Source organism: Falco biarmicus, chromosome 4 (genome assembly GCF_023638135.1).
Source record: "Falco biarmicus isolate bFalBia1 chromosome 4, bFalBia1.pri, whole genome shotgun sequence".
Lineage (NCBI taxonomy): Eukaryota > Metazoa > Chordata > Aves > Falconiformes > Falconidae > Falco > Falco biarmicus.
The window spans coordinates 39,305,991-39,322,013 of NC_079291.1; positions in this window are offsets into that span (position 1 = coordinate 39,305,991).

Below are 16,023 nucleotides of genomic sequence, written 5' to 3' on the forward strand. Positions count from 1 at the left end.
TATATTAATATGTGGAAACAGCTTCATTTTTCACACGTATTTATGTCTACAAATGGTTCTGATGGTTTACTTGCTATTATTCTGAGTCTTACGATTTCCAGAGTTCATTGTCTCAGGAAGCATCTTGGTGTAGTGGTGTCTTTTCCTTGTCCTGCCACCTCCCATTATTTTGGATATAACCAAAAGCCAAATGCATCGCCCTTAAGATTTTGCCATTCCCTGCAACCTTTATGCATGGAAGTAAAGATGGTTACAGTCCTGCTGTTTTCAGGTTGCCCCTGAAGACCCCAAGCACACTCATCCTATATGCAAAACACAGAGGGAGGAAGCAATGGAAATGAGATTGTACTTAAAGTGTCAAAGGTATGTCTGGCAGGGAAGGAAGGCAGGCAATGTCAGAAACCTGTTGGAGGAAGGTGACCAAAGGACTGATGAACAATGTAAGTGCTTTTGTCAGCTAAAAGAAGAAGATGACAGTGTTCTCTATGCCAGAGTTTAAGAGAGAACTAACATAGTCCCTGTTTTAGTGAAAAGGAGATAGCAGCTCCTTCACTATGCATTTAAAATACAAATGATAGAACTGAAAATGAAAGGCGTTCACCTGAAGACTAAAATATTACAAGGCAATTCATTATTATATTTAAATACTCTTCCTTTTTTTGTGGTCCGCTGTTTTTCTTTTCTGAGTACACAGAGACTGAACATTTTTTGTAATCTAGATTCAGCCAAGAAGTTAATTACCACACTGGCAAATATTTATACGCTTGTGCCAGGACTTTTCCAGGCCAGGTTTTGCATATCTTCCCTCGCATTTCTCTGTATACTTATTAGAAATGCACAGAACTCTGTCTGCACTGTTCTCTCCTTTTCATTTTATCCTTGTATTTGTCCAGAGAACACAGATATGGCTGAATAGTCTGTTCATTCGAGCTGCAATACACTGTAAGTTTGCATTAATATACAGTACATCTTACTGATGGAAGCACAAATACAGAACCTGTCACTGACTGCTAATTAAACCTGACATCTTTGCTGCTGATTACAAATGTACCAGAATTGAACATTTGCTGAATTTTTTATTAAATGACATTAAAAAGATAGGAGAGTGGTTATTGTCTCAGTTGCTATCTGACAATCAGCTCTTCCCATTCTTTTGGAGGACTGTCTGTCTGAAACAGATGCTGCCAGAGATTTCCAAGGGAGGGGGGCATGAATGAGAGAAGGAGCATCTGCAGGTGGTTTTGCCTGAATTACTCATCATCTGGAAAAGACAGAGCTTAAGTAGCATGCAAGATAAACACAGTGAAATGTGAAATACTGAAATGATGGGCAGGACTGTATTATTTGTCTCATGAGTGAATAAGACCAGGCATTGTAATTCATCATAAATATAACTGGCTGGGAGGGACTCATTTCATGATTGCTTAGGAAAACACTGAGGCTTCTGAAGAGGCACAAGCCTCAGGAGATGGGGGCTAAAGTGTTGTGAAATTGCTTTTGTGTCTGGCGTTCTGAACCCTTTGAAGACTGATGTGGGCAGGACTGGCTCTGAGAAAGGCAAAGTGGATAGCTGCCTATTGGAGCAGACTCCTGGGAGTAACAAATCGTTGCTGTCACTGAAGCAGGGATCAGCTGCTTCTAGGAAAGGCAGCAAACTTCTGGCTTTCCCAGGCCCTTTCCCTTAGCTCTGCTCACAGCCTTTGCCTGATCTGTTGGTATTTCCCACCATGCTGATACACTGTATGCCTGCTCTGGTTACGGATTACCCAGTTTAATCTTACACCAAGCCCTGTGCTGCTTCCCGAGGAATATTCACAGCCCCTCACTGAGCACTCCCACATCCCATGCTGCTCCAGGAACAGTCCTCCAGCTGAACGCATGCCTTCTGTAAAGGAAAGAAAAAACCCCAAAGTGTTATTATCAGCCCTTGCATCCAACACAAAAGAAAACTACTGAAGGCAAGACAGTTTGCGTCCGTATGTTGGGAAGACAGGGTAGAAACTAATAAGAAATCTAAATTATTTTTTTTTCCCCCAGGAGGGAAGATACTTATAGGAACGCTGAACATGGGATTGTGGAATAATGTCCATAGATAAAAGCCAGGTTATCCCCATAGTGCAGGACTCAAGGACATAAGGACTAATCAGCTTCTCTTACAACCCCTGTACACTGCAAAAGAACAGTATGGGAGATCGGAACTGGGGAAATGTATTGACCTTACGCATTGACAGAGATGGTATGGCCATCAAATAGAATACAGAATACGCCACAAAAACTGAGATGCAGGCTGTTTCTGCTTTCAACTGAAAACATAATGCCAATTAAAAGACATCCATTGCAATGTCTTTGCTTGAGCATGATGAATGTAACGTTTCTGCGAAGACCCAGAAAATGAGATGTGAACTCATTACATGCATCTTATGATGCTGTAACTTTATCTAGCTTGAGAAAATGAAGATAAAAATGAGTGGGTTTGGCCAAAGAAAAGTAGACAGGCCCAAAACTGGATCACATACTTGCAGAGAGTGAGAGGTGCTCTGGAAGCCCTGTACTTGGCCTGGCTGCAGGGACATTATTTCAGTGTGAGAATGACTCAGATTAGTCCCTAAAGCTGTGCTGTGCAAATGTGTGCCGAATTTGTCTGCCTCTGTTTCAGACTGGCTTAGTGCACGCCAGCCTGCTCTTGAGATGTGCTGGCTTTGGGCTGAAGGACTTCAGTACCTCTGACTGTCAGGCACAGTGTTCTCAGGAATATTTAGACACACAATTCCCATTCAAATTAAGGATTCAAGGTGATCATAACCTACTTAAACACTACTGAAATGTTGACTGTAGGAAACTGGAACTCTTCAAATGTTAGACTTAATCATGTATGCATGCACATGCATGTAGATACACACAAACTATTGAAAACGGAAACCCAGTAGTACCAGCGCAGAAGTTGTACAATTCAAGCATGCTTTTCTTGTACTTCCACTCCTTGAAAAGCACTTGTTCATGTGTTTGCAATGTCACTGTGGAATACTGTTCTTTTTGAATCCTTATGTATATATTGTTAACGTATACATACATATATATTGACACAAATACACATATATATGCATACAACTGTATCTGTGCATGCCACTTGTAGGCCTATATGTATAATATAAGAAAATATAATACAATAAAGTATTAACTGAGTAAAAGGCTTTCATTCTTTGTTCACTTTAAAGTACATGGAGTTAGTAAAATTCTTTAAAAGTACTGTCCTGGGTAAAGGCACACAAACATTACAAATTCAATAAAAACAACTTGACAAAACAAAAGCACTTTGGTAAAATCTTACAGCTCATGTTCCTACTTTCCAGTCACTAAGGTGTGCTTCAGAAGAGAGTCATGACATTGGAGACAAAGCATGGCAGCGGCTGGAATCCAGGCTAATAAACCCTGCTGAGATAATTAGCATGACCTCCCTGCTATTGCAATTAAGAGACGTTAAACCGAGGGAGAGCACAAGGAGGAAAACAGAAGTGGAAAAGACCAGAGAGACAAAGATGAAGTCTAGGGACTGGGAAAGTGGAGAAGGTGGCTGCAGGGAGTTCTAGCTACAAAATTGTTGGGAACAACCAATTCATATTCTGTAATGTGATCTAATGGCCCCAGCTGGCCTTAACCCTGACGGAAAGCCTTTGTTTAAGAACTACAAAAAACTTCATTTTTCATAAACTGTGAGTGTAATCTGGGAAGAGAAAGAATTTGTCTGATCTGAATTAGGTGGTCTTTGTTCACGTGGTATTCCTTACTGAATCCAGGGAACAATATGAGAGCCCTCCTGTGACCAGCTGAACACCTGTAAATTCCCTTGGCTGCAGTCAAAGACAAGACAGCCCACTAGGTAAAGTGTCTGCTTTCTTGTTCAGTGGGAGCAAGTTGTTATTACCACACTATTCATTGTATCTACAGTGACAGAGGTGTGCATGGAACTCTCAAAGGTAAATCAAAGATGACTCACCTCCAGCGCCTATCATCTTAAGTTAGCGCACAGACACAGCAAACTGAAACACAGAGGTAACATTTTACAGAACATAATGCCTTATTATCTGCTGCTGTAAGTTGGCACAACTCCATCAACACAGACAAAAGAAGATAAGTGGATTCAAGACGCAACCATATGGGGTGCTTTAACAAAAAGCAGTGGACCTCAAGTTGAAAGGACGGCTCTGAGCACCAGTCTGTGTCTTCATACACAATGCACAGACATTTACACCAGCACAGGATAGATGTGAAATGATGTGCTCTGACTGGGTATTTTTGATAGATCTGTTTGCAGAGGTGCAGATACTGCACAAACTACCTAGCAGGATTCCTGTTAATAGTCTGCCGCTTCTACACAATTTTGAGTCTACCAGGCTAATCCTCATTCACATTGACTTGGTTTACAGCACTATCAGACCAAAAGCGTTCAATAATAGGAGAAAAGCTGAGAGATTACATTTTAAATATCAGTAAACTTTCCAGTAAAAAATTTCCATTTGCTACAGAGGCAGACAAAGATTCTATGCAGCCTCTTTAAAAAGGGAATAGCTTTTCTAAGCTTGAAAGGTTAGAAAAAGAACAACTGATATCATAAATATGAACCAAAAAGATCCTTTTTAAGCTAAGAAAATTGACATAAATTTAGCCCTTTCATAAACATGAAAATGCCTTGCCAGGATATAATTTTTAATTTATATAGTCAAATTTGAGAAGACATACTAAGAAGCGACAGCTTAGCTCCTCCTAACAAATGTGCTCTGAGCTTAGGACGGAGAACCAAGTGTGTATCCTATGCAACATAATGCATTACTTACTGAGTTCTTTATATGGCTGTAAATAGCTGAATACCTTGGAAGAACTGCGAAAGATCATTTACACAATATTTCTGATGATTTTCATTGGCATGAGAAAGCAGTTTTTAATCCTTTCAGTGCAACATTAATCACTATTGCCTCCCCTACTGTCACCAGTTTTTCCTGATTTGTCAGTCAAAGCAAAATTCTGTCTGAATCACCCGTATCTGTAGTTTTTTCCAGCAGTAGCTCAATGTTATCCAAAAAACTTAAATAGTTTCTCCCTGAAATTTTTGAGTTTTATGATTCTTCTAGACACTTGCATTTAGCTGTCTTTCCTCTCCTTTCCAGGCATATGCAACGTGACAAACTCTGGCTCAGTACAAAAAGTTTAATGTGTGAACTGAAGTATCTGCAAATCCAAATTGGTCTGAGTAGGGGTCTCTGTTGGTAGTACAGCCAGTTGATCAGTAGATGGTGGTGGCGCACTGTCACCTGATGCAGTTGGCCAAGGACAGTACCTAGCCGTTAAACCATTTTTATTGGAGGCGACTGGGTTTTTAATATGTCAAAACAATAAGAAATGAGAAATCCTAAGTATCTGCCTCTTTTGAATGATGAAAAATCTATTTTTTTCCCCCTAGAGTTTCAGGAAACTTCTACATTCTATATTTCATTCCGTGGGAGGACAGCCCTTTTACTTTTGCTGTTTTCATATACTAATCAAAATCAAAGCAGCAAGGAGAAATATAAGGAGTGGGAAGATACCTAATGCAATGGTCAAACTGCAGAAATGCTGCCAGCGGGATTATTTGCCACTTCCCCTCCCACATTGTCTTTTTCACAGTGGCATCTATCTGAGGTGAAGGAGAGAGTGGAGTTGCTGGTTTCAGTCTCCTCCCAGGCAGGTAGGATGGAGAGGAGGAGCGCTGGGGTCATCCTTCACCTGTTTTATAGCTGCTGGTTCATGTACAAGATTCTGGTGTGTCTTTATCACAGAGGCTTGATCTGTTTTAACGGCTGTGGGTATTTCAGAGCTTCCTCCTAGGGCTATGTATGGCATTACGCATCTGGAGCCAGTGTGTTCATCATCATGATGGACTGTATTGATCTTAGGGCCTCTACTGAGTGGAAAAAGTGAGGATTTGCACCAGGACCACAGATGAGTGGATTAGACCTGCCTTTCTGAGCAGTACAGGCACTGAAGCTTTACAGCAGGACCTCTGATGGAAGTGATATGCCAAAAGCAGTATCTAAGATATTGTAGACTGGGGGCCACATAGCAGCAGCAGATCGGATTTCCAGTTAAATGTGTTTGCCACCCACTGGCCAGGCCGCAGATTTGCCTGCTCCTGCAATGGGAATCTGCAGCTTGTAGTTACATCTATTTACATATTAGGGATGATTAGGATGTATAAAGCATAGGTTAATAGTAGAGTATATTTGAATATTTATAGGCTTTGTTTACAGTTTTCAATGTAATGACTCCAGAACTGAGCCGTGACAGGACCATACTAGTATCTTTAATTTGGGGTTCACATACGCAATCAAAAGCAATACTTCCGCAGTTCCTAGGTCACGCTGACTAAGAAGAGGGGGAGAGAGAAAGGCTGCCTAAATGACAGATTATATGCATGAATAATCAAAGCTAAAAGAGTAATTTCATTTGGGCTGTGCATAAAACCTATTATGGAGGTAAAACAACCATAAGACAAAGTTGAACTAGTAGTTGAGAACGGGGTGAGGAAGCTGACCCAAACTGTTCCTTTTCCTCAAGCATCTGGTGTCAGAAGAAGAATCTGGTGTCAAGGGATGAGAAGTGGAGGGGGAAGGCCAGAGGACTTGGCTGAAAGCATCTTCCCACAGTATTTGCTCCTATACAGTTTTGGTTTTGGTCTTGCCTTTACCCAGAAACAGAACTGCATCATGAAGGTGGATGAGTCTGCCTCATCTCAAAAGCACTAGTATAAGTGGGGCAGTGAAACAGAGAAAAATGTGCCCCAAGGCTAGCAGGCCAGAAACAAGAAATGACCTCTTTACATTTTCTCACCATGAATCAGATTATTGTTTTTTCCCCTTTCCTCCCTCCCTACTTGACTGTAATTTTTCTATCACCTAGAAAATATAAGAAATGCTTGTTCAAAGATGTAATATAAAGAGTAATTCCCATGCTGCCCCTTTTGGATTTGAAAGCTGGTAAGAATTTATTGCTCAGTAAGTTAAACTTGATAATATGACATTTCTTAGGGCAATGGTTATGTAAATGCATCCTTATACTGTCTCTGGGGTGCCACTGCAAACAAAAAACAATCCCCACAGGATAATGATATCACCTTTATATTACTGAATACAGAAAATGGAAAACCATAAAAATAATCTTTTATGAACAGTTTCTCCTTTATTATGTCCTGCAAAAATGTGTATTGCTTCAAAAGGAAACAAAGCAGTGAAAGAGTGAGAAATTTAAGTAATTTTTCATGGTACTTTCAAATATTAAAAAGGGAATACAGTAAAATACAGAGGAATTCAGAAATTAATTTCTGATTTCCCAGACATAATTAATTTTGCACTGTGAAGATGTCAGAAACATTATCCCTGTCAGAAAAAAATCAAGTCTTAAGATAAAATTAGTATCTTAAAGAAAAATCATAACCACAGCTTGTACTGTAAGGCTTAGTGATTAGTGAAGTTATTTAATATAGCTGTTCCAGCATGCAGAAAAATTAAAATAAGTTAACCATAATCATGACAGTTCTTCCTTGATTCAGGTGTATTACTCTTATAGGCTAGTGGTTTTCAATCTTAGAATTATGAACCCTTGGTAAATTGGTCTAGAACCTCCGTATGGAGTCACAAGGTTTTTCATGGAAATGGAATTTCTAACCCTACAAAGACTGACTTTACCTGTCTAAATTTAAATATCTCCAGTAACTGGATGGAGAAAATAGTCCTCCAAGGAATATGAAAGAATATGAATGTTGCAGGAGAATAAATATCTATTTGGGGTGTGAGTGTGTGAATGTATATATTTGACATAGTCAGAACAGTAGTTATCACACCTTTAATAGGAAACATGATTTTCTTGGGCAGATGCATGACAAAGGATTCAGGGACAAGGCACAGGGACAATCATTGTCAAGATTGCAATAAAAAATACCAAGATCCCTCTGTTCCTTTCCATGTTATAAGGCACAGTACTGCACTCCCTGTTCCTGTAGATGCCTATCTGTAAAAAATGACAGACAATAAAAGCCAAAATTTGGCTTGAGTTTAGTAATTTATTTTGTGCAGACTGTTCCCTGGCTGAGAATGTTTCAAAGAAACCAACACTGAGTATTAAAGGTAAGTTTCATACTTTCCAAGACACGCTATGAGAACTTTTCCTATTGCTTGAAGAGCTAATGCATTTTTCAAGATTGCCACTCAGGTGATTACCTCTTTCTGCTGCTGTTGATAGACTTATAAATAGTATGGGGAAGACTTGCAGTACTGGGAAGGGCTCTGCATAGTTGCTCTCGCTATTCTTCTGCTTTAGGCTACACTCAGTCTCTGCAGCCTGTTCTCAGCCATCCCGGGTGACTGGTGATCGGGACGTATGTCCCAATTCACTCCCCAGACAATCTGATTTCAGTGCTTCACTGCCCTGCCTGTTCAGAAACACTTTCTTACATCTAACCTAAATCTCCCTCAGTGACATATAAGCCTCTTATTTTTTGTCCTATCCTATATGAACACGGCAAACAGATTTCTTCCTCTTTGCAGCAGCAGCTTTTAACATGTTTGAAGCTTATTGCTGTCTCCCTTCTCAGTCTTCTCTTCTTTCAGCTGTCAATCTTTCCAGACAACTAATCATTCTTACTGCCCTCCTTTGGACCCTTTCCAGATAATCCACATTTTTCTCAAAGTAACCGGAGTTGCCAGACACCCCCTCATAATGTGGGATTTCCCATGTTTAAGCCTCAAATCTCACATGCCTTATTAAAAACACGTGATATATTGCCTGCTCTTTTATTTCCTCTTTATTTTAATAGGGGACATGAGTTTTGAGGTTGAAACATAGAAAATCCTGCAGCTGCTTTCCTGTTCTGTTCTTCAGGGCCGCCATTGGTAGCATAGAGCCACAACTTAGTTGTGGCTGTGACAGAAGTGGAAGCCAGAGCATCCCTGAAGGAGCTGGGAAGGTCTGAAGGGCAATGCACACCCTGAAACACCAGGAGGGCGTACTGATGTTTTAAAATTCAGAACCCACCAACTCTCATATGCTGCCCCACATCAGATGTATTCCTCCTGCCAATGACTCACCAACATAATAAGAGAAGAAATATTCCCATGTTTTGTGGGCAATGCCTTTGTTTATACAGCTCAGGAGATGACATTTTAGGTCCATGACTTATGTGCGACTGGAAATTCTCTGTGCTCTCTTGCTTGCAAAATGCTATCTAGCCAGTCATGCTCTGTCGTGCCTTCGTTCAGTCACTTATACCTGATTACCTAACTACCATGTCTTTACTAAACTTCATCTTTTTCTCGTCAGAACACTTTTTAATTTGTCAAGATCATTCTAACTTTTAGCTCTTTCCTCCATTTTTTGTTGTTTCTCCCAGCCTGGTGTAATTTGTGAATTTAATAAGCCTAGTCTCCTTTCAAGCATAGAAATTATTAAAAAAAAACCCCAAACAAACAAACTAGAACCAGATCTTGGAGAAACTTTTGAACTGCAACTGATGTATCTTTAATTTCAACAGAGAATTATCTGCTCTGTTATTTGGAGCAAGTCAAGAGCAGAACAGACTCTTCTCCACAGACACCATTTCCATGGATATGATTCGACACAGAGGAATGATTTTGCTTCTTCCAAGTCCAGACGTATGGAATTACTGTGTTGCTTGTAGAAGCCAGTATCAGCTATTCTCTCTGGAAGGAAAGACTGGAGAAGCAGCCTGAGTGTCCTCAGCCCTCTCCACTGCAGCAGAAACACTGTGTCATAAACATGAGTGCAGATCTAGCTGGAGCAGAAGACTAGATCAACCCAAGGGAAGAACTGTCTCCTCTCGGAGCTGAGAATGCCCTAGCACTAAGACTGTCTTCTGCAAAGTATCTACTAAAACAAATAGGAATGGCTTGTCTGGGTGTCCCTAGGCACCTTGATAATAGATGAGAGAAATTATAATTGCCTTTTGCAGCCTGTAAGATCTGTGACATTCAACTGCAGCAACATCCATCACTTCTGAAAATTTAAACCGTTTTTTGCTCTTACTGGCAGACCCCAACTGCGTAAGAAGTATTTCCTTCAATATTATCAAAAGACCTGGGATTTCTCACTTTATGAACAGTTTTAGAGGCATCTTTTAATAATTTTCTATGAATATGTATGAATCTTTCCAATCTGGGGCCTATCAGAGGAGTGGGACCTGGCATTCGGGAAAGATTTGAGCCTAGCTCACTTGATTTTTTCCCCCCAACACTCAGACTGATGACATTTCAGTGTAAAAGGAGGCTTTGCAGCTGGTGCTGCATCCTTCTTATTGTTGTCAAGGAGACCTTGCAAGCAGCAGCAAATTCTGCCATTCCACAAGGTGAAAAAGGTACTGGTCATCCTTATCCGGTCTGGACATCTTGGCAGGACCAGAAATATACTTCTAGGTAATTCAGTCCTGATGCAAAGCTTCCAATGACCAAAGTGGGTGGAAGAGGGGGAAGAAAAACAACCCAAACTAAGTTTTGAAGTTAATTTCACTCACTTATGTTTTTTCCAACTTGATTTCTAACTTTAATCAATAACCATTTTTTTGCCAGACCATTCAAAAAAAAAATCCTGTTGAAAATTGAGAGGGTGGATTATACCATCCACCAGCCAATAGTGAGAACAGAGGTGGCTGGAAAGATATGAAATGTATAGCCTGTGCTGATAGAACGTAGGCTCACAGGATTTATATGCACTCAGGGACCACTTACAGGACTGTTTTGTGCTTGTGTGGCCAGACATGTGAACGTCATGGGGTAGTTTTTCTTTGCAGTGATGCAAGGAGGTAATAATTCCCACATTCTTCCCTCAGTGTCAGAAGGAAGGTAGCTTGAATAGCAGGAAGGCTGAGGATTGGGACCTCTAGTATCTCTAAGGTGATATTAAAAGATTCTTTAACTCCAGACGCTTTGTATTACTAAGCTCCTTCAAGATTTATGACCTTTATGATGATCATTTTCCCCTGTGACATTTCCCTTCTGCTTAAGTATTTACAGGAAGAAAGAGTTTTCCTTTTCCCCCCCTCAAATCAGTAAAGCTTACCCTGTGAGGATTTCTGAATGAAAGGGGAAGATTAGTGTTTCAGGAATATACCTTAACTCACTTTAGAAGCATTTACTGGACTTCCTGCCATGCCTCCTGTCCAGCTGGCTGGGCAGCCACTCCCCTGCCTGCCTCTGTGCAAAGATCTTCGGCTTCATTTTGTGGGAAGGACTGGGAAGAAAACCCACAAACAAGCTTTGAGATGCTTTACATCATAAAATCCCACTTGGGATGTGATTGTTTTTGACTAAGGGAGGGAGCTTCACTTAACAGGACTAAGGAAATTTCCAGCTGCTCAGAGCCTCCTATTCCCTGCCTCTCACTGACAGTGAAACAAGCTTGATCATTGTAATTGTATTGCAGGATAGATAATGCATCCAGTGGCTATTGACTCAGTGCCCATGGCTACCACTGCCTGAACTGTACAGAAGGGAGTCAGCTGCCCTCAGGCATTTTTACCAAGACCTGTTTCTCACCAAGACAGAGAATATTTTATTTTTGTCCTTAGATACACCTTGACATTTGCCTGAAATTAACAGCTCCTTTTTTATGAAATACTGTTCTGCTGGGGACGTTTGGAAAGAAATGCGAATCATCTTCTTTTGTTGAACATTATCTTTTCACAGATAATCACTTCAAACTAATTTCCTTTCCTGCTTTTAGTTTTGGAGTATGTTTCACTGTGACAGCGATGGATCTGCACAATGGGATCACAATACTATTTTGTTAGTACAAAGTAAGCTGTAGAAAGAGAGGGAAACACAGTGATACAGCTTAAAGATACTAAAAAACCTCATACCACTGCACAAGCAAGCTACTTACATGACATTTTTTAGATTAGTACAGTATGTTTCAGAGAGCCAGGCATCTTTACCGTTTCACCCCACCCTACAAGTTTATCTGCCTTCATAGCTTTGTTTCCCTGAAATATTTAAAAGGAGTGTTAAAAGCGGGTTATTAGGCTATTTTGAGATTGAGAACTACACTATCAGTATGCCGTTACTGGGCTTTTTAAACAGAAGTACTCTGTAGATGCAATTTTGGCATGTATATTTTGTTAGTATAAGTATCTTGCAATCAGCGCATTGTTAGAAAAATAGCCCTATCCATAATGGTTTATAAAATAGAACAGGTCAAAGAGAAATTATGTACTATTTTAAAAAGCAGATCAGTACTTAATTATCTGCTCATATATGTGTAGCTATTTAAGGTTATATGCTGTTAACACTATCATTGAACTTTTATGAGGGGAAATTTAAGATGTGCCCTAAGGTTGTGAAAGGTTGCATCAAAAGAAAAAGATGCGAGTGTTCCTTAGTAAGCTTTATTCCAGTTTGAGACACAGAAAATATGTAAGACGCTCTATGTACTTAGAACTTTTCTACTGTCCAAAATCTGTTTTACCTTTTCATTTGTCTATCAGAGTCTGTTGTGCAGACCCTTCTAAATGACAGTCTGTCCTCATGGAGGAGTAGAACTGGTAATGCTGATCATCCACCAGGATGCTAAACACACTCAGTGCATGGAATGGATGGGCACTGGGGTCCTCACCAGAGCAACTCACTCTGTTTGAACCATCTCCACCATGGAGTCCTGGGTGTCCCCTCACCTCTCCTTCATTTACGTGCCTCTACATAAATGTTCATGATTTCTGTGTCTGTGTGTTTAATCTTTGATATTTAATTCAATTTATATACAGATTAATGAAATAAAGTGGTTTTGTTGAATACATCAGATCATTTTTTCTAGATGGACTTGCAGAAAACTGGATAAATTGTGCTTTTACTTTACACATTTTGAATGGAAATGTCTATACTTTCAAAGGAAACATCAAACTTTCACAGACACCGTTTTGAATGATGTGAGGTATTTTCTTCTAAATAAATTTTCAATTTTCCTAAAGAGTCCAAAATATTTGCCTTAGAAAGTTCAAGAAAGTTGAAATTAATATTCTTTCATTTTGCTGCAAGACTTGCAGGAAGCCTCAGAGATTTTTATTAGAAGCCCTGGCACTTAATTGCATCACTTTTACGTAAATGAAGCTCTTGTTAAATGTTAAGTAAGGTTAAATTATGCTCTGTAGAGATTGCTAAGCAGCTTGACTTAAAATTTCTCTCTCCTCTTGATTACCTGATTTTCTTATGAATTCATAATTTCACTACCTCTCCAGTTGCCATAGAGTTTAAACAGCTTATTGAAATGAGCCAAAATTCTGAAATAAAACAAAACCTGCAGCAAAATAGAACAGTAATGTGAGGAGAAAAGGTCCTGACAGGGTAGGTAGAAACAAAGACTTTTTAGTGTATTCTTTAAAGTGTATCCCACTTGCACATCACTCTTTGAGTTATTCAATTCTATATGAATACCAAGAAAAATCAGCCAACCTTCATACTTCTTAAAAAATATAGATATAATATTATATTACATTTCATTAATATGTTACATTTCACTTCTGTCTCTGCTGTTTGTTTCACCATTTTCTCTAGCTTTCACCCATAAGCTAGCTAGAGGGGCCACAGGGTTCCAAAATACAACTTAAATGCTGCATGAATCACTGTTGGAGACTTAAAAGAATTCACCTTCGTGCTGGTCTGGCTCCTTGGTGCCTACATCACTTAAGCACATTTTTAATCCAAGTATCTCCCAAGTGTTTTGACATGAGACTTGGAAAAATCCCATTTTTGGCCTCTCTGAAACCCTCCATGGATTATATGCTTCTCAAAGGAGGAGTTTTATTTACTTCTTGCTAACCACTCTCAGCCAACAGGAAAATATATACCTGAACAACTTAGGTTATGTCCATACGGACAGGTTGAAAATTTCATTAGATATTGGACATCATCATATCCAAAATGTTCAGTTTCCATGCCGCAGCAGGCTCACACCCAGTTTCCCCAGAACACAAGGAGAGAAAAGATGCAACGGTAGCCTTTCACATGGAAATATACTTGGCAAACATACAAGCCTGCTGCAACATCCCTTAAGATGCTAAACAAATTTAAACTTGTCTCACACAGAGCTCCTTTAAGATGTTATTTTCTCCCCTAAATAACATGTTGAAAATTTACTTTTAGCAAGTTTAAAAATTAAGTTATATTACATTTTTGAAACTGAGAAAGAAATCTCTGTGAATAAATCAACCTTGAGAAGTATAGCTACAAGGCAACAGACACAGGCATTGCACCACTCAAAATTTTCAAAAAATAGTGTCTGAGCTTAATAAACCCAGCATCACCTGCAAGCCAGGTTAGTAAGAGGGTATGCTCTCCTGCCAAACTTGAGGGAAAGCTCATATTTTCAAGAGTTCATAACTCAGTTATAAAATGTTAACAACTGTTTTCCAGACTTCTCTTTCGTATACAAGATTCAGCCCAGAACTCCTTCCATTTCATCAAGTATGGTTCAGGTTAAGGGAAAAATACCCCAACTTTAAGTATATTTGCAGTGGTTTTTTTATAACACTAAAGTTCTACCAGGGTGGGAACCATTGCAAGCCACAGAATACAAGTAGCTGTTTTTATTTGTACAAACCGAATAAGCAATGTTAACTATATGAGCACCTAGTTTTCTGTAACCCTTCTCACGAGTTGATTTCAAGTCAGATGTCACACCTCATGTTAATTAGATGAATACCTAGTTTTGTGTAGTACTTTTTACCTGCAGTTGTCAAGAAGTCAGGTTTGAGGCCCCCGGTCTCAATCAAAGAAATGAAGAAAAAATTTAAATGACATATAAGCTATTCTTCTAGACTAGCAACAAAGCTAGGAAAAAGACAGCAGGATGTTTAGTCCTAACTGGACCTGCTCACCAGAAAGCAGGTTACATGTGCAGTGAAGAATATGATGCACTGTCTACACACATGAACAGCGTATTAAAGTCAGGTCTGTGACACAGCCTGCTCACTTACACATGTCCAGTTGCAGGCATAGCCATGGCTTGCTGTGGCAGACTGTGATCAATAACCCTGCCCAGCTCCACACAGGGTTTCATTTCCCTGCCAGGGGGACAGAGCATCTGTCATCCATGTGCTTGGGAGCGTGCCATGCTGGTATTTCTCTTTAACAGTGACAGGAGATAATTACTATACAGGTATGGTATCCTAAGAAACAGGTTTCAGATAGAGCTTTTGCAATTGTCCTAAATACCTAGATATCTGGATATTAAACCTACAGTTTTTAGTGGTACAGAAATTCAGTTCCCATTTGTCCTCCTGAAAAACAAAGCAGGGAACAAAATTAACCAGTATTATCCTTCCTCTGAACACTAATGGTAATAATTTTGCAAAAATTTCTTGTATAGTTTCAATTGAGTATAAGCATTGTGCACTTCATACAGCAATGTGTCATGTGTGAAATTGTCTTTTGTTGCATTTTGTGTTTCTTAGCCTATGAAACACAAAAGAAGAATTAAGTTTCTAAAAAAATAAATAAATAGTAGTGGTCTGATTCCTTGCTGCAATATAAAGCTGAAACTTCAGTCTTCAGTCACCTCTGTAAGTTTATTCATATCCCAGCCCAGGCACGCCTGTGGCAGTACCATAGGAACATCTATCTGTACAGAGCACAGAATTATTACCCATTATGAAGACAGCAGTGGAACAGAGATATAATTAATTACAGTAAATTTAGCACCATGAATTGAAGGACTTGATTCCCATTAGAAAATAGGGGACAGAAGCTCAGCAGGCAGATAAGATCTTTTATAGACAGGGATCATATAAATGCCTATTTCACACTTATTTAATCTTGCAAAAACACTATTAGGAAAAAAATAAAGTTGGTTCCTGAAGAGCAGATGAGCTATTTGACAGCATTCAGGCACCCCCATACACAGTTTGTGTTCAGGAGAGCCCTGAGCATTCAGGACAGCCCATGATCCAAGCTGGCAGACCTGCTGGGACAGGTCGCAGCCCTAAGCGCCCCTATG